The following is a 24,995-nucleotide window of genomic DNA, read 5'->3' as shown; positions in this document are numbered from 1 at the left end:
CACTCAAATATGCTGTTTTATGTGGGTCGACCAAAGTCTTTTTCTGATTTTCCTCCCCATCTGTTCTTTGAATAAACATGCATCCTAAAGAGAAGGAGGACTTAAAGGATCAAATTTGGTTCCTGTATTTGGAAATGTTTTCAAAAGACCACACCGCACTTGGCTATTCGGTCAAATTAGGTTCTGTTTGCTTCTAATAGCACTTAATTACCCTCCCACATGCTTCTTAGTCTGTACAGGTTAGCTATTTTGTTGTCCGAAAAAGTTTGTTTTTAAAAAAAAAAAATCGTGTGTGAGCTGGTAGAACTGCTGCCATTGACTATGTCTCTACCAGACCAAAGCCATCAGTCTTTTCAGGTGACCACACTGGCTACGCTGGGTGTCTGGAATTGTAGAAACTAAATAAGCAGAGATATAATCAGTTGGTTTTTAAGTTTTTTGGTTGCCATAGACATAGTGCCTCAATTTCTTTCTTTTATAAGTCAACCATGTGCACTGATGAATCTCTGAAAGTACAACCCCACATGTGAAAATTTCAGAACAAATCATTATATAGTGTCTTCAAGGTGGGATTTGGTTATCCTGATTAATTAGTTTTTATTTTCCTTTCTCCAGATTAAAACGGAGGGGAGGGTGGAGTAAAGCGCTTCTGTGGCGTGTCATGCATGTTTTCAGTTTTCATTATTTCCAGCTTGAAACCTCTGAATAGGTTGAGAAAATGTTTGTTAATCTGAATTGAATTCCAGTGGCATAACATACAAAGACGAGTTATTTTCCTTATCACAATTTAGTTGAAAGCTGGGGTTTTTTCAAAGGGCCAGGTAGTAAATGATTTAGGATTTGTGGACAAAGAGCAAAACTGAACATACCATTTAGGTACTTACATGAGGAGAGAGAAAACTCTGGCCTCACTGCAGTCCTGGGTGTCGGCATTTGGGTCCTCCTGGTGTTGGGCACACTGCTCACAGCTGTTGTCGGCTCTGGTTCCAGGGAGGGGGCCTCGTCGGGAGGCAGGAGTGTGTGGGGCTCAGGGGGTGGGGATGGGGAAAGATGGGTGGCCACCAGCCAGAGGGCAGGCCCTGTGAGCAGCAGGGGACCCCTAGCTTAGCCTCTGTGGCCCGTAGTGTTAGCACACGGGACCAGTGCTTGAGGGCCATACAGAAATAAGCTTTGGTCTGCATTTGGTCCCCTGGCTGTAGTTTGCCAACTTTTGGTTAAACAAATACCTAGATACTGATGACTCCCAAATTTGTATCTGCGGTCTGAGCTCCAGCTCTCTGTTGTACATTTCCTCTTAACTACTTGGCAGGCACTTGAAAGAAAGGATGTTCCAAACTGAACTCATTATTACCTTCATCCCTCTGTGCCCTGTTTCTGTAAACAGCACCACTACTTAACAGTTGCCCAAGTCAGGCACCTTGTGTTCATTTTCGACTCCTTCTTTCCTTCATTCTCCTATTCCTCGTGCCATATAGCGGCTGGACTGAAAGCAATGTAAAGGCAGGACCAGACTTAGCTTATATTTATATTTCAAACTCTCATACTGTAGGCTTTCAAAAAGTGGTTGTTGAATTAATCTCTCGATCACCAAACTCAGCTGATTCTTATTTCGTTCCTCTGTCAAAACTCTTCCACGGCTTTCCATTGGTTAGAGAATAAGTATAAAATGTTTGGCGAACCATGCACAACTTTCTGTTTTGACTTTGTCTACTCTAAAGACTGACCGTATTACATGCAATGTACTAACGTCTCTCATCCTTCATGTGTCTCTCCAGGCAGTGTTGTTTCCTCTTCCCGCAGGATCCTTTCCCACAGATTTTATTTGATAAACCCCACTCATCCTTCCAGATTTGACTCACTGATCATCTGCAGGACGGCTCCGCAGGTGCCTCCCCGTTCATTAGGAGTTTGTTCTTGGCTTTCACACTTCATCAGTGCTAAGATTGTTTGCCAAGTGCATTTAGCCCTTCCCAGGTTATATACAGCACGGAGGCAAGACTATATTTGTCTGTGTTTCCTTGTGCCTTAGTTGGCACTTCGAACATGGCAGACAAAAATGATCATTTGACCGAACTAAAGGTGACCCCACAGTGTAACTGAGAAACCTCATCTGCAACCATGAAGACCTAAGAGGGTCTTTTCTATGTTCCACTGGGCCTTTCCCAAACCTAAGGAAGTGAAACCAAGCAGGACCCTATAGGGCCTTCCCTGGAGACATATGCCCTTTTCCTTCCCCTGACCACACCCCTGCCGTGTCCACCCACCTCTTGTTTGTGAAAAAGGTTTAGCCTCCTAGGCCTTCCTTGAGTTCCAAAGAACAAACTTAATCAGCAAAATGAGAAAATGAGGAAGCAAAGGAAAACAGTCAAGCAAGACAATATAATAGTAGTTTAGCCGTAAAACAAAGTCATGGACCCTTAGTTCCTCCTCAAGGGCTATAGATAATATCCTGAATTGTATCCTTGAGTTGTTTTGCAGCTACTAAAACCCCCGCCAGGTGGAAGAATTTAACTGCATGTTGACTACCAGCACCTAGATCCCAAACTGGTTGGAACTAGAAGGTTGAGGGTGCTAACACCTGAAATACTACCCTGTTACTTCACCACCAACAAATCAGAAGGATGTCCACAAGTTGATCACACACACCGTGACCCTCTCCCTCACCTTGCCTTTAAAGTGTCCATCAACAGATGAATGGATAAAGAAGATGTGGCATACATATATAATGGAATACTACTCAGCCATAAAAAAAGAATGAAATTTTATCATTTGCAGCAACATGGATGGACGTCGAGGATGTTATTGCTAAGTGAAATAAGTCAGACAGGGAAAGACAAATACTCTATGATATCTCTTATACGTGGAATCTAAAAACTACAACAAACTAGTGAATAGAACAAAAAAAGGAAGCAGACTCGCAGATGCAGAGAACAAAGTAGTGGTTACCACTGGGGAGAGGGAAGGGAGCAGGGGCAATGGAAGGGTAGGGGGAAAAAGGGGGTTAATATAGGATTATATGAAATGATGGGAGTGAAACTTTTGAAAATTATAAAGCTTTTAAAAACAAAAGCAAAAAAACCCTTCCCTGAATGCTCTCAGGGAGTTTGGGTTTTTTGAGCATGACCTGACTATGTTCCTAGCTTAGCCCCACGTTGGATGCCCTGCAAAACGCTGTACTTTCCTTCACCACGACCTGACCCGGTGTCAGTAGATTGGCTTTGCTGGACCCAACTTTGGCTGGGTAACAGGAGTAGACTACAATTAGTCTGTATCGGGGGTTGTTTTGTGTGCTGAAAGGACAAAGGGAGAGGACCTGGCAGGAGGGAAAGAGGACAGTTCTTCAGTGTAGAAATCCCCCTGGCTCTGGATTTGCATTGCACATAAGGCAAGGAAATTGCACTTATCAGTTACCTAGACAAAAAGAAGCTGAGTCTTACTGGGCCCAGCCATCTGGGGACAGCACTGAGGTATAAATTTTATCTTACAGGTCACAGCAAGAATGTGCAAACAACTCCAGAGTCGGCTATAAGAACCTTGACATATTTCTTTATATGCTTAAAATGAGAAAACTCCAGAATGATCACTGTAATCAGTGACTGTAGTACCTCTGTGTGCATGTCAATATTAAAAGAAAACAAACGACAAACAAAATCAAGCAATATACTACTTAATTTCTCTTTCCTTTTTTGAAGTCTCGGTAGGTAGAGAATTACAAGGAGGCAAAACTATAAAGAATAAACAATCTTATCACTGTATGAATTCAGAAAATCTGGAACAAGGCCTGGTGGCAATGACATCAGGAGAGACTATAATATTGGCTAAGTTATTACTTGGATGTAAGCATTATGTTGTTTAATGCATCCATCATATAATTAGGTGTCATTAAAAATCTCGCGAGCAGACGTTGATGATTGCAATATAATGAAGGAAGAGAGATAGTAGAGGGAAGATTACAGACTTTTGGAGGAAGTTGCTTTTTTGAATTTAATGAGGAATGTAATAAGGTATCTGAGGACATTGTATTCAGACTTTCCAGTTATATTCTTTCTTTAACCATGAGGGCCTGGAAGTTAGGTGAATTTGAATTATTATCATAAAAGGAGGAAAAAATTACAAAATTGGGTGCTTGGAAAATACCTATTTTACTTCCTTCTCCCCTACTTTCCTTTTACCCCAGTAAAAAAAGGGATGAAGTTTTCCAAAAGTCCCACTTCCGAATGATGTAGAAATAGGGCTTTTTAGTAACCAAGAACCAACCTCCCACCCCCAAATAATGCAATTAATTTACCAAAACCTGTGACTTATTAAATTCTTTAAGGAGAAAACTTCCTATACTTTCCTATCTTCCTGTTTTCGGGAAAAGAAAATAATACATAATGCTTTGATCCATAATTAATTATGAGAGAATAGAATTCATTTTTGCTGATTTTGGGGAAAAGTGGATAATATTGATTTTGGGGAAAAGTGGATATAGGGTTTTTTCCTTTTCTTTCTTTTTATATAAGGGAATAAACTGGCAGAAATAAATGAACCACAAAATTGTCTGTGGACAAATCAGACCTCTGGAATCAATGAGATCTCTCCAAGTAGAACTTTCTCTGAGGCCAGGTTTAGGCTCTGGTTGCGGGGGTGGGGGGGTGGGGGGCGGGGAAAGGAATGCTTGCAGGGCTTTAAAGATGGAAACTGTTTCCTCTGCATGGTAAAGCAGAAAAGGATTTACCCCACAAAATGTCCCCAGAGTCCTCACTAGTAAGATAAAGTCAGCTGAAAATCACTTTGCTCAGCATGGACCGTGACCTCTGAAAGGCTTATTGAAATTAATCAGTACATTTCTGTCTTATACTGTCTTTATGTTTCACACGGAAGCATGTTCATTAGGACCAAGTGAGGAAGAGATGGTTTCCCAGACCCAGGGTGCTGGCGGTCTGGGCAGGTGTCACTTCTTTACAAGGTGGGCTGACACAGGCCGAAAGCAGCTCTTCTGAAAGGTTCTGTATGTTGCTGTCGCTGACATACATGACAAATGGGGCTGACAAGCCTCTGTGTTATCTACTTTCTTCATTCTGGATTATTCTGCTCTGGAGTATTTCAGGCAGCATAAAAGACTGAATGACCACACTGCCAGGCAGAAATTAAAGGGAGCAGCCAGGAGAAATGTATCGTGTGCTGGACACTACACAAACCACCAGGAAAACAGTATATGCCTTTGGGGGAGACCCCAGTGGTTCTTTCTAGCCCTGGTGTTTTCGTGGCTGACTTTGAGATTCCATCGTAAATGACCTTGTCCTTTTATTTCAGCCACGTCTGTTTTTCTCATCTATTAAGAGTGTCATCTGTTAGAGGTTTGGGTTGTCTCTGGATTTCTTCAGCCTTGCCATAGAAGTTTGTTCAGTGCTTTGGAGAAAGGAGATACTAAATAGAATTTGAGAGATTGGATTGTAAGGTGAATGACGGAAATGATGCATAAACTCTTGCCCTACAGCAAGATAGTCCTAGATTTTTCTCTCTCTTTCGACATTTAAGTAAAATACTTAAGATCATTTCGCACGTTTATGTGTAAGTTTTCCTTTAATTACTATATTTTTAAAATGTTTTCTGGCATCTATGGTTACACTTTCCTCCTCTTTTCTTCGTTGAATCAATAAATTTATAGTGAGGCTTTGAGTGTCTCCCTCTAATAAATTCATTCCAATTCTAAATCTATGGCCTTATTTGCTAGTTCTTAAGTTTTTGTGATTTTCTTGTGTAGTCTGGGTCTACTTCTTAAGGATGAGGTGGCAGACATAATGTTATGTGTTCACCAAATTTCATTTGATTTTCCTCTTCCTTGGGTACACGGCAAATCATACTTGCCAGGCCCTCTGAGTTATGTGGTGGCAGATGATGGATTCTGGCTAATGAAATGTGAAAGGAAGCAATACATGTCAGTTCTGGACTGAGGCTGTGAAAAGCCCTCGAAGGATTTTTTGGTCAGTTTCATCCCTGCCATGGAGAGTATGGAGGCCTCATGTTGCTATGGAACAGCCTCAAGATCAAAGCCACTTGGATCACTGGGTTGCTGTGTGGAGGGCACCTGCTGTGGAGAATGGCCTGGCCCCACTGCCAGACTTCGCATCTAATTTTTTAAACAGCTAAGATTACTGGGTTGTTCCTTACACAGCATAAGCCAAGTCTATTCTAGCTGATACAGAAAGGATGAAGTAGGAGTGCTTGTCTACTCCCCTGTGAGCATCTCTTTTTCATCGCTGGTGATAACGTGGGCCATAAACAAGAGTCGTTTTTGAAAAAAACATTGTTTTTTTTAAACAATCATCAACTTTATTCAGATTTCACTAGTTTTACATGCACTGATTTGTGTGTGAATATGTTTGCTTCTATACAGTTTTATCACATGTATAGATTTGTGTGGCCACTGCCACAGTCAACATACAGAATTGTTCCATCACAAGGATCCCTCATGCCATCCTTCCATAGCCACAGTCCTCTTCCTCCCTCCCTGACTCCTTTCTAACCATAGGTAACCACTAATCTGTTCTTCATCTCTATTTTTTGTCATTTCAAGAGTGCTATGTTATGGAATCAGACAGTATGCGAACTTTCTAAAGTGCCATTTGTTTTTGTTAATTGAAGCATAGTTGATCTACAACACTATATTAGTTCCAGGTACACAACATAGTGATTTGATATTTCTATACATTACAAAAGATCCACAGTAAGTCTAGTTACCATCTGTCACCATACAAAGATATTAAGATATTATTGACTATATTCTCCATGCTGTACATTTCATCCCTGTGACTCATTTGTTTTGTAACTGTGTAAACAACAGTCTTGAGCTGAGGATCCTAGTTTTTTTTGGATAGTAGGCTCCTAACTTGTTATTCAACCAAAGAGTAAAAGTGAGAAGAAGATATATATTGAAGACAAGGTGCCACAGTGGAAAAAATAAGTACGTTGAAGTAAGATAGTCCTGGATAAGACTCCCAATCTGCCTCTTATTACCTCTATTTATTTGAGCCTTGTAATTTACCTTCTGAGTCTCAGTTACCTCATCATTAAAATGAGGATAATAATATCTGCTTTGGCGAGAATTGGCGAGAGGATGTATTGACATGTGCATCATTCATAACAAAACTCATTGGGTTTTGTTTTCACCATTAATAAGCTATGTGACCTCGAGAGAGATACTTGACCTTTGTGACCATGAGGGTTTTTTTTTTTTAAACATTGTCTATGTTATCTTTATTGTATTTTTTGTCTTTATTTCATGTATGTTTTATTTATTCTTCTACTTTAAAATTTTTTTAACATCTTTATTGGAGTATAATTGCTTTACAATATTGTGTTAGTTTCTGCTGTATAACAAAGTGAATCAGCTATACGTATACATATATCCCCATATCCCCTCCCTCTTGCGTCTCCCTCCCACCCTCCCTATCCCACTCCTCTAGGTGGTCACAAAGCACCAAGCTGATCTCCCTGTCCTACGTGGCTACTTCCCACTAGCTATCTGTTTTACGTTTGGTAGTATATATATGTCGTTGCTACTCTCTCACTTCGTCCCAGCTTCCCCTTCCTCCCAGCCCCCATGTCCTCAAGTCCATTCTCTATGTCTGCATCTTTAGTCCCGTCCTGCCCCTAGGTTCATCAGAAACATTTTTTTTAGATTCCATATATATGTGCTAGCATACGGTATTTGTTTTTCTCTTTAGAAGCAGGAATTCCCCAGTGGTCCAGTGGTGAGGCTTCCACTGCAGGGGGCACGGGTTCGATCCCTGGTTGGGGAACTAAGATCCCTCAAGCCATGCATTGCTGCCAAAATAAATTAAAAAAAAAAAAAAATAGAAGCAATGTCTCCTTCCTCCTACTGGGGGGTTGTGGTAAAGATTAAGGAGAATGTATGCATTCTGTGTTGGCTGGCACATGCTAAATTCTCAATAAATGCTAAATTCCTACCATGACTTGATGAGCAGACTCATTGGGATTTACTCTACATAGTGGTATCTCCAAGGGCTTAATCTCTTGATGAAGGGCATGATGAGTTTCCCTTACCCAAGGCTCCATATAGAGCCAAACAGTTTCCTTTTGCTGCTCAGTGTGGTGGTGCAAATTAATAAAATGACACTATGTTGTGCTTCAGCCCTATCATGCAGTGTTTTTATAGACAGCTCTTAACGTCCATTTTGGATTCTGCATGGAGAGAAATAGGCTTCAAGTATGTTCTCATCCTAGGATTATAATGTCATAGAGATAAAACCTAGTTTGGGTTTTCTTGGAATTTTCAAGGAAACTTACACACCATCTACATCTGTACTTTCACTGTAGTTAGTTTTTCAAATCATCCTAATCTATTTTTACTAAAAAACACACAGTGGAAGTATAAGATAGAGAATTTGTTCTCCTGCATCTTCTGCCAGCCTTTCCATTCTTGATTCGTTCCTTGTTTTTGATAGGCAAGTTCTTTTGAGAAGATTTGAGAAGTGGAAGCACAAATATCAAGCTAGCATCTTGCATACATTATCTTGCAATAATTCACAGTACAATAAACAGCTGTTAATGATGAGTCTCAAAGCAGAGATACTGGTTTTACGATTTGCTCTATACAACTAATTAAGAAAGAAATCTTTATTGCCTCTTCTATCCATACAGCCCCTTCACATTTATGTCTTTTAGAATTCTTTTCTTCAAATTTTATGAGTGATATTGGCCCACATTGGCTCGTGTTCCAGATAGATTAAGATGTAACTGGAATCTCTTAAATCTCCACAACCACCTTTTTTGCCCGCTTCCTACGCTTTAGGCCTTCCACTTCTCAGGAGCTCCAACACCCTCTGGCTGTCCTGGTTGACCTGCCAGCAATCTGTTAAAGGAAATAATTTTCAGTTTGTAATGACTTTATTATTTTTTAAATTTTATGTAGTGACTTTATTATGCACTAAATAACTGCATGAATTTGAGCAAGTCACTCACCTCTTGGTGTATTTCCTCATCTGTAAAATAATGACATTTGACTAGATGACTTATTATAAAATCATTCAAGGGTGAGAATTCTATGGCTAACCAGAAATCATGTCAAGAGTATTAGGGCTTTCAAATAGAAGACTGGAAGGAGGTGATGCTGAATTTAACCAAATAATTAATTTCTAGTGGTAGACTGTATCATAATCGTCTACAAATGTTTTTGAATACATCCCATATGCATGGCACTGTGCATTAGGGTGGAACACACACACAGAAAATTGCAGCAGACATTGTTCCTGCCCTGAAGGAGTTTTCAATTCAGTAGTGGAGACATGTATATGAGTAACATTACATCATAGGATTAAATTAAATTAACTAATGTCATAATGGAGTCACAATCAGCACAATGGCTGGTTTATGTCCATTTTAGTTAGCTAGAGTTTGGTAGATACTTACAGCTGCTTACTGCATCAAAAACAGGATCATTTTTGGAAGTAAAACAATACCTGAAATAGTTGCCAGAAGTCTATTTAGAGATTTGAGGTCTACTTGTTTATTGCAAAGAGAATATTTTATGTGTTCTCTAGAAACACTTTAAAATCCAACACATTCTCCATTTTGAATTCCCAGGAAGCAAAAGAGATTCACTCAAGATAAAAGGAGGTAATTTAGTGGCTTAAAACAACCATTTTAGTTTGCTTACAGTTGTGTGTGGGTCACGGATTTAAGAAGGACTCAGCTGGGCAAGTCATCTTTTATCCACATGAGATCACGTGGGTTTGGAGGACCTGTTTCCACAATGCTTATTCATGAAGTATCACATCTGACATCTCCTTGTTGTTTGATTTATCTTTCTCCACATGGTGTCTCATTTTCTAAGGTCTCTCCATGTAGTTTGAGCTCCTCATGGCAAGGTGGTCTCGAGTAGTTTCACTTTTTATCTGGTGGCTGGATTCTAAGAGGGCAGGACAGACGTATCATTCTCCTAAAGGTTAGGCCCAGGAACTGGTTTAACCTGACTTCTATCTTACTTCATTGGTCAAAGCTGTCATAGGGAACACTCCTCTTCATGGGATGAGTATCAAAGAATTGAGGTCATCTTTAATATGCCACACACTCTTTGGGGCATGTGGTCTAATATGAAATCATAATTCCTTGATTTTTCATTTGCTCATTTTTTTTTATGAGAAGGAAAAAATAAATGGTTAATCCAACCAACTTTCTTAACAGTATTTAACTGGCATTTTGAATGAGACGATTCTTTGTGTGGGTGTATGCTAAAAGTCATAGGATATTTAGTATACAGCACCCACTAAATGCCATTGGTGCCTTACCCCCATCATTGGACAATAAAAACACAATCCACAACATTTCAGAACTCTCCGTGGTGGCAAAGATAGTACTTCTCCCAGATGAAAGCCATAGACCTGATATCTTAAGATGCTAGATTTCCTATAGAGGTGATGATCAGGTTACTCTGTGGGCTGTATTGATGTAGATAGTAATAAAATGACTAGTTTCTGTTCTGTTCCAATGCATACAATTCAAAGTTCTTACTGAGTACCTAGATCCTCTGTGTTTCTATCAATGGAAGTTGTTGTAGAGCTGTAGGAACATATAATATGCACCCTGCCCTCAAGAAGGATCTAACATTATTGGAGACATATTAGTCAATCTTCAGTGAAAAATACTTCATGCCACTTACAATAAGAAAAGGCATTTATCATGGGATATTCGGAAATGTAGAAAACTAAAGAACACACACACACACACCTTGGATCACACAATTCACATGTACCACTGTTGACATTTTGATGGGTCTCATTCCAATTATTAATATGTGTATCTGTATGGAAGGACTTTATATATATGTATACATACAATAGATAATATCTAGTACTTTGTAATACTTCGTAATAGAGATATGGTATTATATATAGTACTTTCTGTAATATGCTTTGATAACTCTTACCACTGAAAAGCACTAGAGTTAATTTTTAATATAAGACTTTACTTAAATGAAGTGTTAAACAGAATCAAAGGGTAAAGAAGTGTGTATGGCGATGCTGACCAGAGTTAGTGAGGAAGACTTCAAGCTTCATCAGGAGCTTGAAGAATGAGTAAAGTTAGGATTAGCAGGGTCCTAATCAATAATTTCATGATAAGAATGGGCATAGTATAATTAGAAGACAGTCTAGTTTTTATCTCTGTTATTTTTTCCTAACTTTGGTAAATACGATAATGTCTTACTAAGTTTTACCGAGTTTTGCGTTTGAAAATGGTAATGCATTCAAGAGATATGGGGAAACTGGGAGCAGACGTTGGTTTTTAAAATGCTCTCTCAAAGATGTCATTAAAATCTGCATAGCAGTCTAAATAAACGCACAGGTGGAGTCAGTGACAGCTGTGATATATTGGTCCTACATGAAATGGTAGGGTGGGAGTTTCAGAAGTTGGTGAGTGAGGAAATAATAAAAGATACCCTCTAAAGAACACTTATTATTCACAGTGAGTTCAACTCCAGAATTTCTGTTTCTTGCCCAAAGTGAAAGGAAGGAAACAAAGCCTTCTCTTATTGTTTTCAGTTTACTGCTATAGTGATACAGAAGATAGGATAGTTATTACCAACTACCTTGACAGTAAATATTATATTCTAAACAATAATGCATTTACTAATATTACCCATGGTACCAGTAACTGAAGTTACTAATGTACTAATAAAATAAAAATAATGCAAATGAATGTAAGTTGCATGAGGCCAGAAACTTTATTTTGTTCTCTTCTCTCTCCTAACTACTCAACAGTTACTAGCATATTGTAATGTTGAATGAAAGATTCCACATTAAGAAGAATGTACTCCCTTATGAAAAATGGGAGAAGAAATAAATGGCATAAGCAAAAACAAGGAATTACTTTATAGCAAATGTAAAGTTTTGCCTATCGAAACTAGCTAGTAAAATGCTGTTTTTATACTATGACACCTTGGTTGAGTATAACCTACCCAGCGGCAAATCCAGAAAATCTTTGTGTAAGCAAAACAACCTTGAGATTCTTGCCTACATCTATGGTTAATCTAGTTATAACTTATTTAAGACAATGTATTCAAAGTGACTAAAAGATTATTTTGTAAAAATTTGAGAGTGACTGTTATGAAAATTCATGCAATTATATAAAGTAGAAAGCCAGAATATGGTAGATAGAGAAACAACACATTATTTTAAACACCACTTAGTCTAGGGTAAATTAGATAATAAGCACTATATAAATACTTGTTATTGAATGAACAAATGGTTTGTTTGTATTATATCATAATGAAGATGAGTCAGTAGGGGAAAAAAAAGACTACTAAAGGTGGTTTCTGAAAGAAATAAGCATAAGCACTGTTTACAATAGCCAGGACATGGAAGCAACCTAAGTGTCCACTGACAGATGAATGGATAAAGAAGATGTGGCACATATATGCAATGGAATATTACTCGGCCATAAAAAGAAACGAAATTGAGTTATTTGTAGTGAGGTGGATGGACCTAGAGTCTGTCATACAGAGTGAAGTAAGTCAGAAAGAGAAAAACAAATACCATATGCTAACACATATATATGGAATCTAAAAAAAAAACAAACAAAAAAAACTGCTTCTGATGAACCTAGGGGCAGGACAGAAGTAAAGACAGAGAGGTAGAGAATGGACTTGAGGACACGGGGAGGGGGAAGGGGAAGCTGGGCGAAATAAAAGAGTAGCACTGACATATATACACTACCAAATGTAAAATAGATAGCTAGTGGGAAGCAGCTGCATAGCACGGGGAGATCAGCTTGGTGCTTTGTGACCACCTAGAGGGGTGGGATAGGGAGGGAGGCGCAAGAGGGAGGGGATATGGGGATATATGTATACGTATAACTGATTCACTTTGTTATATAGCAGAAACTAACACAACATTGTAAAGCAATTATACTCCAATAAAGATGTTAAAAAAAAGAAAAGAAATAAGCATATTAAAAGAATAATTTTAGTTCATACTTATAAACTTTTTATTAAAACATAACCATTGCAAAATAACCAGGATAGACTCATAATGATAAATGGACCAACAAATCCTGGTCAAATGAAAAGAATTTTTCTGAGTTAATTGGTAATTCTAATGCCTCACTTGATAAAGTCAATATCGTAAGTAACGTTGTTATTCTACACAGTAGGAACCATAAGTAGAGTCACTATTTTAGGGACAACAGTGGTTAAATTTTAGTGGTCAAGAGAATCAGTTGAGAAAGTTGTTAAAAGTCTGATTTCTGGCTCTCAACACTAAATGATCCTTATTCAGCAAGTCTGGGGTCAGGTTCCTGAATCTGCATTTGTAACCTGCATTTCAGGTGGTTGCTGGGTAGGTGATCTGCAGTCTACATCTTGAAAAACAGTTCTTGGAATGTTTGCTGCTTTGTCCCTGCTCAGAAGATTCAAACTGTAAGTAATTAATGGACCCAAGATACTGTTATTTTGGGGGGACTTTTTTGTTGTAATTTCTGGGCATTCTTTTGGGGCTTGCCTTCCAACTAGATTAAATTCCCCTAAAATCTGCTTTGCCTTGTTAAAATAACTACCCTCACTCACTCAGGACTTATGTTCACAGGTAAGACTGGTCTGAAAATTCCTTTCTTGTGTACTCTTTATTGGGTTTTAATAACCATGTTATATATGTCTTCCCTTTCTGTGCTATGGAGGCCGTTAAGTTGCATTAGAATCAACTGCTTTTAAAAGTTTGTAAAATCCCCCTATGAAACCATGTGGACCTGGTGATTTTGATAAAGGGGGAGACTAGATCTTTGAGCAATTCCTCTGTTTTTCTTTTATTTGTATTTGAACTGTTTGGCTATTTTATCACTTCTAGAGTAAATTTTACATTTTTGAAAACTGTAGATTTCATTCGTGTTTTCAAATTTTTTTGTTTGTGCAGGATTTAGTAAGCTAGTTTCATATGCTTCTTTGAATTTTACCCATTTTATGAATATTCCTCTCTGTTCCTTTTTTGTGTGTATTTTTTTCATATCTCACTCTTTTCCCTTCAATTAGCTTATAGGTGAGTCATGGAGAAAATGACAGCAAGTAATTTAAACAGAATAATTTTTTAAATTAGAAAAATAATTTAAAATGAGTTTCAAAAAAATTTAAAAAAATAGAGTTTCCTCGAAGATGGGAAAAGTGTGTACAGATACACGTATGAATCTGCCATTTTCCATTCTAGTTAATCTTGTAGTGTCCTTGGCAAATGGGGCCTGTTCTAATGCATTTATACTTATATAGATATATAAATAAAAGAATGCGGTTCTATTTTACTAATGGTGTATGCTGATTAAAAACTGTTTCATTTTAATTTTTTACACTGATGTGTTAATGTTGATTATGTTTTGAGCATTTGTTAATCTATATGCAGGCATACCTCCAAGATATTGCAGGTTTGGTTCTAGACAACTGCAATAAAATAAATACCGAAATAAAGCCGAAATAACCATTGCAAAATAACCAGGTTTCCTAGTAGGTATAAAAGTTTCCTAGTACGTATAAAAGTTAAGTTTACATTATATTGTAGTCTGCTAAATGTGCAATAGCATTATGCTAAAAAACCAATGTACATGCTGTAATTAAAAAGATTTTATTGCTAAAAAATGCGACCCATCATCTGAGCCTTCAGTGAATCATAGTAGTGACGTCAAAGATCACCAATCACAAATCACCATAACAAATAAAATAATAATGGAAACGTTGGAAGTATTGTGAGAATTACCAAACTGTGACACAGAGACACAAGGCGAGCAAATGCTGTTGGAAAAGTGGTGCTGATAGACTTGCTCGGGCAGGTCTGCCACAAACCTTCGATTTGTAAAAAAAATGCAATATCTGCAAAGCGCAATAAAATGAAGCACAGTAAAGCGAGGTATGCCTGTATCTATCCATAAATTTAACTGGATTAAACTTTTTTCAAATGGTAAGAATGCTTACAGATTTGTAAAATTCTCCTAAGCATAAGCTAGGGTTGAGAACAGGAAATATGGCAGAATGAGGTTAATAGAATAACAATGAGTTGTGTTCTGTGCATGTTAGTGTCGGATGGTCATTTGTGCTCACTAAACCCTCCCTAAATCTTAAACGTGACTGTTATTAGTCATCATTTTGTTGACTGGTCTAAAAAGAAGGAGAAATAATATAATATTAAGTGTCTTAATTACACTGGGTAATATTAATCACATTTCACTTATTTCATTCTAATAAGTATAGTTCTGTTAGTCTTATGGTACAAATTTGAAGAAAAAAGATACTTAAACTTGGTCTTTTTTTGTGTGTAAAAGTAAAATTCCCTTTTTTTTTTGCAAAGCTCATTTGTAGCACTAGGGAGGTTATTTCCTATCTGTAGGTCAGAGATGGATTGAATGCAGAATTCTAATAACTTTTTCAACACATGTTGACACCTGTAGTCTTTTCTTTCCCTTGGTGTGTGTGGGGTAGGGTGACGGCTCTAGTTAATGTGCAGAATTGCTATGAAGATGCCCTCTGTCATGATAGGTGCCAGGTGCACTGCTAGCGCTCACTAACTAATGGATAATGATAGGATATATTCACACCTTGGAAATGAGGTGGTGAATTTTTTGAATTTTCTGATAGAGTTCAGCACAATGAGAATCCCCACGGAGGTACACGGAGTGAGGATATGTCCCAGCGATAGCAGGTGATGACAGCGGACTCTGTTTCAATATGTTTTGGACAGGAAATCACAGCTTTGGTCTGCTGAAGCTGGCGAGTTCTCATCACTTATACACCAGTGGTGTTATAGACTTGCGGAATCTGTCATTCCGAAAGGATTCTGGAAGCCAGAGAGTGACTCTTACCTCAGATGACATTGGCGTCCCCTGGCATTGAAAATTAAATGTATGAAGTGAGAACTTCTCTAAAAACAATAAAACAAACACAATTATGAGAGCAAATAAGAAAGTGGTGGTGTTTGTCAAGTTGAGACTGGAAAGGAAGAGCTTTTGATCTCATTTATAGCAACTCAAATTACTACACGAAGTAGAGAGACAATGTTTGGAGTGAAATTAATCCTATTTAAATTCTTTAATAACTTCAGATTCTTTTCAAAAATTGGTTACTAGACAGTGGGAGTTGGATGCCAGACTGGTATCTAAACGCCATTGGTCCCCTGCAAAAAAAGTGGAATTATAAGTATATTAGTACTCCAGTGGGAATCTGTATTGGAAGGCTTTATTAAAAGTGACCCTGATTTAGTTGTTTTGAATTTCTCCATGAAGACTACGAAGTCTGTTACTATTCAGTGGGCCTCATCCAATATTAAGTGTGAAAAGTGGAGGTTACTCCATCAGTTTGGGGGTTTATGTTTTCCCACTTGTACAGCCCCAAGGGCAGCTCATTTCCAGGGAGTGAGGTGAGGACAGATGGGACCAGTCTACCTGCCCAGTGCCTCGCAGAGTCATCTTGCTTAGGTCAGAGAACCATGGCAACTAAACACTTCCTGTGCTCACTGAGTCACCGCCTGTCTGTGCAGTCCTGGCCAGTTCCTGAGGTCCTGTCTGACCTAAAGTTCTGTTCTCTATGTGTTAAGAAAAAGGACAGGGTCAGCAGAGTAGACACTCCAGGTCATGCTGACCTGCGACCCTAAGATAGGGACATTGGACTGTTTAAAAATAATGATTTCCCTTCTAACCTTTTCCTTGTATATATATTCCTCTTTTCTAATTTGCCCCAGTTCCTTTCACTGTTCTGAAAACAGTTGCTTTCCTGTACCCCTTGTTGGGGTAAGCCTAGCTTTCACAAGCCATATTCCTCTGTTTTAGAGATTGCACAGCACTCTTTGAAAATGTTTTCAGGTATTTTTGGTTGGTTTAATTATTTTGCCAGCAAGATTTCAGCCCCTAAATAGATTTTGTGTAGCCTTATGAAAATGCTGTTTTACTACCCTGTTGCAAGGCTGTGAGTTTATCACAGTCCTAAATATTTAGATAAACCCTGAAAATGTAGTCAAGCCAAGGGTGGTGTGTCTTAATGACAACATTGATTCAGTTATTCAGCTTCAATTTCCTTCCTCTAGGATGTGAGTAGATTTTTAAAAATTTAAGTTGGTTGATTTCTGGTCCTCTGAAGACAGCGTCTGTGATTAAACTTCATCCTTCCTTTCCCAGATCCAGTTTCTACTCTAAGTTGTTCCTGGTGAGTGACAGCAAGTTCATAGCCTCAGTTAGATTTTTACTTCTTTCATTTCTCAAAGCTGCCTTATCTTTTCTTTCTGTGTGTCTTAAGATTTTGTTTGGGCATGCGTTTGAGAGCTTTAAGGGTTTTGTCTTAAGATCCCTGGATTGGAGTCTTTAAGTTCCCACCGAGGGTCACCCAGCAGTCAGCAGGCCTCTCCACACTGCCCCATCAGCAGGATCACTTAGAGCAGAAGCAGGCCCACCCTTTCCCTGGAAGGACCACCCCTTTCCCCAGAAGGACCACCGAGACGGTTTACACAAGTGTGTGTGCTGAGAGAGGCCCCTGTTGGCCTGCACCTCCAGAGTTTACTTTTCAGGCTTAGAAAAGCCCACAGACATTCCACACTGTATTACCCATTTGCAAAATACTAGATGGAAAATGCAGAAATGAATCAAGTTTGTAAATTAACAGAGGATGAGCTCCTGTGACTATGTCATCCTCTTCCTTATGAGTTTTCACATGTTTAGCCCGTGGGATTTGCAGCAGAATCTCGTAAGAGCAGGAGTCTTAAGCCTTTAGGTTTGTCAGTGCAAGTGAGTTAAGGGGCTTTTCTGAACAAGAGTGCTAAAATTTCAAACAATTCCTTTGTTTTTGACCTAATGATAAATGTGAAAGAGAAAAAACCGTTTTGTTTGCTTTCTCAATTCTAAACAGTTTACCTATGGATGTATATGTCCAGAGTCCATATAGGTGATGGTCTTGGGACCAAAGGAGGAGATGAATCTGAGCTCCCAGAGCTCAGAGACAAAGAACTGGAGGGACTGAGCTTTGAGATGTGGTCACCCTGACGACCATTGCTTGAGCCAAGCACTTGTCATTGTGTGTCTGGGTACAAAAGAACCAGCAAAACAAAACGTGCATTCAGCCACATGGCCTCTGCAGAACCTCTGTTAAGACTGTGGGATCCTTCCTTTCATTTGACATGGGCCTCAGGTGGTCATAAACATGTGCTAGTCAGAGAACAGATGTTTTGAGACAAGGTAACCTGAATGTCACCCAGCTGTGATGGTTTTAGGTGTGGTACAACCTGGATTTCATACAGTGAGCTTTCTTAGGAGCCAGGTTTGGTATATGCTTAGAAACAGAGGAGAGAGGAGAGGAACTCCCCAACACAAGAATTCAGATGACTGCTCCAGCAAGAAGCTCCTTTCCAGAAAAATGAGGGAAGCTGCAGCAAAATGCTGAAAGGATTCAGTGATCATTGGCGCATCACTTCAGGCAATTGAGACAAAGAAATAGGTGGGAAAATGCCTCATAATCTCCCTAATAACTTGGATCTCTGGTTTTCTGTGAGAAGGCTATTTTAACAGGGACTTGTGCTGTTGAGAGAGAAGTACAGTTAGTGTAAATGCTGAGGTCATAAACATTACATATTAGGGAAAAATCCAACCAGACAAGTTATTTTTAGGCCCTTACATTTACACTTAATTTGAATTATTTTATTTTTCTCCTTTCAATATTGACCACATTAGTCTAGAGAGAAACACTCTAGTTGTTGCTGGTTTCTGGTTTCTCTCATTGTTTTTTGGCCTACCACTTGATCATTTGAATATTTTGAGGAATATAAACCATTTCCCATCTCCTAAGTTAAGAATTAAAGATTTAGAATGTAGGCAAACCGAAAAACTATAGCTGAGAAAAGCTGCTATGTCTCCTTGGAAGGAACGTTGTCCTTTTTCTCTTTTTGTTTCTTTCTCTGTGGTTAGTCTTTGTCCGAAGTTTTAACATTTATCGTCCACATGGTTATAATGTCTTTGGGGGCACCAAAATCATGAGACCTGTCTTATTTTCAGACTCTCACAGCAAGATAATTTCTTAGAATGCATTTCTCAAAACATATATCACAGGCAGTAATTTGTACTTGTTTCAACTGGGAGTTTTGTGGCAGTGGTTGCTGTCAGTGGGACAGCGTTCGTTGGTAGGTTGGTTCAGCATCGTATTGATTAGTTCTTCCTTCCATACTCCAAGGACACTGGTTTTCCTTTGCAGACTATATTTTGAGTGAGTGTTAAACTTTGAGTGTTAAATCTCTTGTAGACCTCTCCTTTGTATGGTTGAAGGGAATTTTCAACTTACCCAGCATTCTTGTATATAACAAAATTACATTTTGTGTTCCCAAATGCTTTGTACCATTGGCATTGTTTATTTTGGTTTGGGAGTCCTAGGGACCTCTAGATCTAGCTGCTTCTCCTAGAAGCTGTACAGTAGGTTTCCAGAATGCCTATTGAATTGAACAAAGATTTACATTCATCACAGAGTTTATAATTTAAGAGGTTGTCGTGATCTTCTTTTTCCAGACATACTATTACAGTCAGAAAAATCTCCCATATGAGTGTTTGTACCTCTCCCCTTGCCATCACCTTACAACGGGACGGTCCCTTGGCCCACTGAATTAGAAACCATTAAGATTAAAAAAAAAAAAAAAAAAGTTGTCCAGCCACGTCTGACTAGCAGAGACAGTGGAAATAGCATGTCATTTTTAAGTTAAAGTGCCGTACTTTTTGTAATGTTTCATTTTAAAATGTGGAAAAGGATGTCATTTGGCTGTCAAAGATAACATTTCTGACACTTTTGCATTTCTACATTTGAGATTTTAAGTTTTGGTTATGACGTTGACAAAGTATCTTAGAGCATTAATACAGGATTTATAAAAGTAAAAGTTATTTCCTTTACTGTATATATTTAGGATTTTTGCTGCTAGGTGTCCTAAACTCATAAAAGAGTTTCTGTAATCTAAATCACCAAACTTACTTCAGTTTTATCTATTCTTTGAAATACACTGCATTAAATATGGTGAGATGGTGGGAAACGTTTACTTTATGTAGCACTGCAGTGCATAAATCACCACATCCATATCCCCTCGCATCCCCTCCTCACCCTGGAAAAGTCACTGACAAGACACTTCAGATGGTATGGGCTCTACAAACATGAAGATTGTATAACATGATGCAGCATTATTGACCTGTTCAACTGCCCCATCCCACTCCTGAGAACCCCTCCTTACCCTGCCCCGCAGGTATGGCTCCCTGGAAGGGGGACCACTGGCCTTGGTTTGCCTGGACCTCTCCCAATTTTAGTACCCAAAGTCTCATGTCCCGGGAAACTCCTTAGTCCCAGGCAACCAGGACAACTGGTCACCCTACTCTGCAGCCATGTTCTGGATCATGAGCCTCCCCTAGGGCCATGACTGACACAGTCCATGGTCTATGTTTTCGTCAAATTGGACCAGTCACCTTCTCTGTCCTTGGGATTCTGAATGCTGAACTGAGAGAAACACACTGAGACTAGGAGTTGTTTGCAGCATTAATATTAAATGCAGTCCTTTAGAGCAGTGCCACATCGATTGCACATTAAAATCACCTGGGACACTTAAAACATGCAGCTGAGTAGGCCTTGGCTCCCAAAACTGATTTAATTGGTTTGAGATGGGGCCTGCATAGGGTACTTTAAAGCAGTCTTATCTGATGGTTCTAAGATGTAGCCAGAGTCCCCAGTCCACTGCTCTTAAAAAAAGATTTACAAACTCCCCAAACTTCCAGTATCGAGGCTTCTGGAAGTGCCTTGTTTTCTGCTATTTCTGAAGCCTGCTTATTCAACAGTTTCTTGGATTCCATAAGATACTCCAGTATCTTTCTAGTAAATCAGTTAAAAAAAAAAATCTACCTTGAATTGTTTCCTATTTTTTACAACAAAAGGAAACATAAATATTATACAAACAAAGTCAAGTTTTTCTAAGTTTTCTACTTTGGGTAAAGCAGTTGGAGAAATAGATCAAAGCAGGGTACAGTAATGAAGGAAAGACTTGTGCTCAGGACCCAAAGAATAACAGTCTTATAGCTAAGGCCAAAGCCTCAGCATAGCATGTATTAAACATTCAAGCATTATGAATTGAATGAACGAATCAGTGAATTCCACAGCCCCATACTATGGAATATGGATCAAAACCCATATGATCATTTAGAATTAAGTTCTAGGAAAAATTGTCACCTTAGATAAAATGAAAAGAATATTAGTTTAAAAATAAAATATTAGAACAGTTGTAGCACTCTGTTTTCTGTTATTTTGCCTCCTTTGACAGGAAACTTAGAACCAAAATTATGCTTAATTAGTAAGCATATTTTCCTAAGTTTAAAGCATTTTTATTTTTCTGTTCCTTTCCAAAGTTTATATTTTATAAAGTTTAATTTTTCTTTTTATTCAAATTGTTTTATTTCATGAGTCTCACATAGTAAGCTATTTTTAAAGTTTCTTTTGAATTAAAATGTTACAGACTAAGAAGAAGAAAAAATACAAGAATGAAGTGTTCATAAGATGAAAGCCACTATTAATACTCATAGGACATGGCTTGTGGAAATTAAAGATCTTCTTTTAAATTACGAACGCTGATAAATAAGTGCTATGATAATAAATTTGGGAAAAAAATATCAGGATGTAGACTAGGAAATATTTTCAGAACATGTTTAATCCAAAAAGTTAATATTTTTAATGTAAAAAAGTCATATATAAAAAGATAAAAAGATAAAAGACAAAACTCCAATAAAAATGGGCAAAGATCATGATATAACAATTCACAAAATGAGAAAAGGCTAATAATCATATCAAAACATGTTCATCATTACAAGTAGTCAAAATAAAGTAAATTAAGACAAGAATAAGGTGTTTTATTTGTTTTTCAAAAAGGCAAAGATTTTTAAAATATCCAAGGTAGTCAAGAATTTTGTAGAAAAAAGAACTGTTTGTTGGGATCACTAAATGGAAATGGAACAATATTTCTAGAAGACAAATTGATAATATAGATTAAGGTATTCATACAGTTCTACCACTCTAAATGTTAGTAGAGTTGGCCCTTTGTATCGTGTGTTCCTCACCTGAGGATTCAACCAACCATGAATGGAATATATTGAGGGAAAAAAAAAAAAAAATCCAAAATGTTCCAAAAAGCAAAACTTGAATTCGTCGTGTGCCCTGGCAACTATTTACATACATTTACATTGTATTTACAGCTTTTACATAGCATTTATATTGTATTAGCTATTATAAGTAATCTGGAGATGATTTAAAATGTATGGGAGGATGTACATAGGTTATGCAAATTCTAGGCCATTTTATATAAAGGACTTGAGTATATGCAGATTTGGCCCTGGAACCAGGCACCCATGGATACCAAGGGATGATTGTACTCATACCTCATATATGTTATAAATGTTATATATAAATTAAAAGCAAATACATATGGTACGTTTTCACTCTGTGTGTGTACACACGCATACATACAACAAAAATTTTACTAGGATATTGATCTGTACTACCATTATTGATGATTTTTATTGGCCTTTCTGTAATTCCTACATTTCTTTAACACATGTATTATTAAAAATCAGTAAAATTATGTCCAATAATTGGTAACCAATATATGTAAAAGCCATTCTCTTGATTTAATACTATTCTGAAGAGTTCCCTATAGTCTTTATAGCTGTGTTAGTTGTTTCCCACAGGTATGTATAAATGTTGAGAAACTGGATGTGTGTATGTAGCTATTGTCCTATGATGGAAGCTGGATGGTCTTGGCCAGACTCTGAATTTATTATTAGTGGTTGAAATACATACATGAATTGGGAAGGAGAGGGTGCATGAGGGACGAAACCTATTGTGTACTTTTAAATTCTTTGCATAACTACAGATGCATGCGTTGGTTATAAATATTGTAGACAATCATAAATTTGTATTTGAGCTTTTTTGTTAGAATTAGTAGGCTTTACTACCATACCAGAAAATTAGGATACAAACCCTAATTATGATAACCCACAGAAAATCTCTTTTGTGGATTAAAAGCTATAATCAAAGCCTTTATGTGAATAGTTACATTTTGGAATAGAAGGCATAGTTTAAATGTTGGGAATATAATGATCATGCATATTTCTCTGTGAGCATTGCCTGTTCCTTAGACTATTAAATATACTTATACACATATGCTTAACAGTATGCATAAAACCAAATTTTGTAATGATTTGTTTGACAGAAAATTTTAATAAAGTTTATTAATTTGGATACATTATTAAGTATGAAGTATGGGACTAGGTGCTTTATGTATCATGTCATTTAATTCTCTTATTAACCATTCAAGGCATGTAGCATTATTCCCATTACAGAGATGATGAAAATAAGTAGTTTGCTTGTAAAGGAATTATCTTTTGTCATCACCTTTATTTTAAAAATATATAATTAGAATCTGTAATCCTCTAAATCCTGTGATTGTTTTATATACGTGTTTGGCACAATAGATTTTTTTTCTTGCAGGATATGCATTTTAGGTGATCATAACCTCTCTGTATATGTATTAGTATATTCTAGAGTAAGTAGAATTTGAGGTTATTGCTTTTGAGTTTTTGCTCATAATTTTGCAATGTGTACTACCATGAGTTTATTGCAACTATTAATAAATAATTGGTGAGACTTCTGAAGAACTACATTAATCATTGAACATGGTCTTTCAGATTCACTATTGTACAACATCACACCTAACTAAAATATAATATAGGGGAAAGTAAACTATAAAACAATAAATTACACATGTGTTATGTTTTTATATTAATGGCATGAATTATCTTATTCTATTTTATTTAACTAGAACCTGCATTTCCAAAAAACTTCGCCAAGAATTTTGATGCAGCCAGTCTATGTGATGCTTTTTTAAAATCCCTAAAGTGTTCCATGGTTAAATAAGTGTGCAAAATGCTGGGTTAAGTGAAATTAAACAAGTTATTTGGTGTGGGACTTCACAGAATTTTTAAGTGGCAGATATACTTTGTAACTCACCCTAAGAAAACTACAGTATGTATCATTTCTCAAATTTGACCACAGAATCCTATTTAAAGGGAACATACCTTGGGACTCGAGTCCTGGGAAACACTCTGAGAGAAGAATTTATAACATCTGGACCTGTGTTGCTAGGGTGGGAATAATGAAAATGGCTTTATTTTTGGCAACCTGAAGGCACTCTCAGGAGACACTGCCATCCTCAAATGGGCAAATATTTCTTAGGAATAACTATCATACATACAAACAGTCCTTCTGTCCCTGTTGGTTTGCTATCTCAATATATGATTTGAATTTAAAGACCATTTGAGTGAGGAGTCTATTAGCATATGTATAATAATATTTGATAAACAAAACAATATGCCATTTAACAGGGTCCTTAAACCTATATATTGGATTAACATATCTGCCTCACTAAAAATTATTACTTTATAATATCTTTGCTAGTAGCAGATAATGTTTTTAAGCAAAATTCAGCATCAAAAGTGACAAGCACAGAGGATTTTTAGGGCAGTGAAACGAATCTGTAAGATAATATAATGGTGGATACATGTCAAAACCCAGTGTGTACAACACCAAGAGAGAACCGTAATGTAAACCATGGACTTTGGGTGATAATGATGTGTCAGTGTAGGTTTATCAATTATAACAAATGTACCCCTCTGTCGGGGCGGGGGATGTTGATATTGGGGGAGGCTGTGTATGTGTGGTTATGGGAAATACACCTTCCACTCAATTTTGCTGTGAACCTAAAACTGCTCTAAAAAATCGTGTATTTAAAAAAGTGACACGCATATACGTTTTCACAACATGAAGAAGAACCTCTTCTTTCTCTCTCTTCTAATGGAGGCATAAGTTGAATGAAGATGAAAGAACAGTGTAGTTAGGGAATATAATGGATTTATAGAAACTTTATGCTACAAGCACATTTCACATAAAAATAGGTCAGTAAAAACTTTTGCGC

General features: G+C 37.5%; 1 pseudogene; it reads left to right on the top strand.

Annotated features, from left to right (window-relative positions):
* LOC137774119 (uncharacterized) overlaps window positions 1–24,995 on the top strand; it is an 802,702-nt pseudogene that overhangs the window by 582,410 nt on the left and 195,297 nt on the right.

The sequence above is a fragment of the Eschrichtius robustus genome, chromosome 12, assembly GCF_028021215.1.
Source record: "Eschrichtius robustus isolate mEscRob2 chromosome 12, mEscRob2.pri, whole genome shotgun sequence".
NCBI classification, from domain to species: domain Eukaryota; kingdom Metazoa; phylum Chordata; class Mammalia; order Artiodactyla; family Eschrichtiidae; genus Eschrichtius; species Eschrichtius robustus.
Note: the sequence above shows the minus strand (reverse complement) of the source record. Positions and strands in the feature narration are given on the sequence as shown.